This window comes from Ischnura elegans, chromosome 1 (assembly GCF_921293095.1).
Source record: "Ischnura elegans chromosome 1, ioIscEleg1.1, whole genome shotgun sequence".
NCBI lineage: Eukaryota > Metazoa > Arthropoda > Insecta > Odonata > Coenagrionidae > Ischnura > Ischnura elegans.
Genome location: NC_060246.1, coordinates 2,171,161 through 2,174,042, shown reverse-complemented (window position 1 = coordinate 2,174,042; position 2,882 = coordinate 2,171,161). Strand labels below are relative to the sequence as shown.

Sequence of the window (2,882 nt, the reverse complement as noted above, 5' to 3'; positions counted from 1 at the left end):
TCACTGACGCCACCTCTGAACTGCAGCATCTCATCGACTCTGGATCGGACTTGTAGAATCCTGGAGGGAAAACTTCGCTGTCGCTTATATCCTTCATAAGTCAACTCTCTGTTCCTATGACCATGTCTGCGTCCTGAAATTTACACCCGATTTTAGCACTCTTGTTTATAACGCTATGACAGTTAATTGCGACAAAGTTAATGTCATAGTCATAATGTCAAAGTTATGTCATATGTCAAAGTTAATGTCATATGTTAGATTACCTTTCGGTCGGTTCTTTTCTTCACTGTTCATAAGATGAATGTATCACTATGAGAGTGCTAATCAATTTAGATATAATAGCTTTCCCTGAATTACTGCTCCTAAATTTACTTCATGTGATGTGAGGATTTACGCATGTGTGGATCACCTCGGGGTCTACATTTAGAAAACTTTACTCCTTAAAAAAAATCCAGTATTGAATTTTTCGTAGTCACCATCATTATTATGTTGATAAAATAAACTGCATTCTTTTGCAATAATATTGTTTAAAAAATGAAAAAAATTGATCACTTCGGACTTGATCCCTCGCAAAATTCTCATGAAGTTACAGCGCATAGTATAGACCTATGCGGCTACGGAGCCACGTATTGGTAACAGGTAAAAGGTGAGTCCAAATATGAATCCAATGATAGGAAATGATATCTGCGGAAATCAAAAAGAGAATTTTCTCCATTAAAATTTTTATAACGACAGCAGTGTTAAATTAAGTTAATATGCGTTTAAATGGATTTAAAAAATTGTTACTGCCATCCCATGTAACTGAAAAAAAAATTTTGCCGAGAGGTTCGAAACACCTACTTCGGATTACTACCGCGGTAAGTCTGCTCCTTCACCACTAGTCCATCTCACACGTTGACTCAGAAGCCTCGCCTCGCCGGAATTTCTGTTTTGATTATTATCACTAGCCCCAGCCTTCTGGCTGTCTCCAGTGGATTTCTGTAAATGTGGTTTCTGCTATTTAAATAGTCATTTTCTTTTCAGTATTTCTGATTGTTTTTTTTTTTAATTATGGGGAAGGGATGTGGTTTGGGATTAGGGCCGAGATTGGCGTACGATGTCTGGAGCCTGGGTCCGGGGTATAGTCCCAGAGATCTACTAATTTGTCGTTTCCTGTGCGTGTCAGAGATTTCTTGAATACATGAATATTTGCTTAAAAATGTGGAACGCTTCACGATTTTGCGTGTCATCCTTGCGCAGGGTCCATGCTAATCTTCTCTGTATCGTTCCAATTTTAGTATATGTTCCGCCGAAGCGAGTACGTTGACTCAGAAGGGGATTCATTACGATCTTTGTCAGGAAAGGGAATGAACCAGTATTCTAGTGTCACTAAATCAAACTGAATTTTAACACTCAGTGGCATTATTTGCTGTGATATTGCGGCGGATATTTTATGTGTATGTTTTGTTCGCTATCGCTTATCGAAAAGCTTCAGCGTTAATTGTAAGACAACATACTTCGACGGATCGGCCAGCTTACGAGAGAAGGTAAATTGACTTTCTGGACGTAGATTTATTATCTAGCATGAGCTGCACAATTTATGTGGTATTAAACACTGCACATACCTCGCATACATTTCCCTTTAATGATGTTGTTATAAAAAATATTTCGGGAAGTGGGAATGTTGTTCAAATTTCCCTCCCACTATAGAAAATACGAAAACTCGATTTCAAAACTGCGGCGAAAGTGGCGCCGCTCCATTTGTTGCAATTCTTTTGAATCTGACTGTACATATTGGTATTCCTCACAATGCCCAATGGAAATATGTTTTGTATGTAGTCTCACGTTCGATATATATCGAATATGCTTTTTCTTCAAATATATCGAATTGCTAGAACATATAAGATTTTACATCCAAGGACATAGTTGACCAGGAATAATATAGTAGATACCCATAGACTGGAAGTTACACCAATAGGATTGCGGATTTTACAGTACAGATGGCAGTATTTTCGAAAGATCGATTCGATACTTATAGCAAATACGCAAATTTGCATAACTTGATTGCTATATAAGTTGGACCAAAGAAATTTTGGGAATGGGTATATCATGATATTCCTCACAATGCCCAATAGAAATATGTTCTGTATATGGTCTCACATGCGATATATATCGAATCTTCATTTTCCAAATTATATCGATTTGCCTTAACATTTAGGATTTTACATCCACAAGCATTGATGACCAGGAATTATAGAGTAGATGACGATTAACAGGAATTATAATGTACAGCATTGCGGATTTTACAGTGCTGATGGCATTTTAATCGAAAGATCGAATCGATTATTGTAGCAAATACGCAAATTGGCATAACTTGAATAGTATATGCGTTGGACCAATGAAATTTGGTGAATGGGTACAACTTGGTATTCCTCATAATTCCCAATGGAAACATTTTTTGTATATAGTCTCTCATTCGATATATATCGAATCTGCTTTTTCTTAAAATATATGGAATTGTTATAACACATAGGAATTTACATTAACGGGCAAAGTTGACCAGGAATTATATGGTAAATGGCCATAGACCGGAATTAAAATCAAAAGCATTGCGGATTTTACATTACAGATGCAGTATAGTCGAATGATCGAATCGATTATTATAGAAAATACGCAAATTGGCATAACTTGATTCGTATATCCTTTGGACCAATGAAATTTGGTGAATGTGTACATCCTGATATTCTTCACAAACCCCAATCGAAATATGTTTTGCATGTTGTGTCTCATTAGATATATATCAATTCAGCGTTTTCTTAAAATATATCGAATTGCTATAACATGCAGGATTTTACATCCGCGGGCGTATTTGACCATGAAATATAGGATAGATGACCAAACGG

At 36.5% G+C, this 2,882-nt stretch overlaps 1 non-coding gene across 1 annotated transcript; it reads right to left on the bottom strand.

The window, feature by feature from the left end:
* Positions 1–1,194: 1,194 nt before the first annotated feature.
* LOC124173797 lies at positions 1,195–1,301 on the bottom strand. The gene has a single exon (XR_006868760.1). It is a non-coding gene; the product is annotated as a U6 spliceosomal RNA (small nuclear RNA).
* Between the last annotated feature and the right edge of the window lie 1,581 nt (positions 1,302–2,882).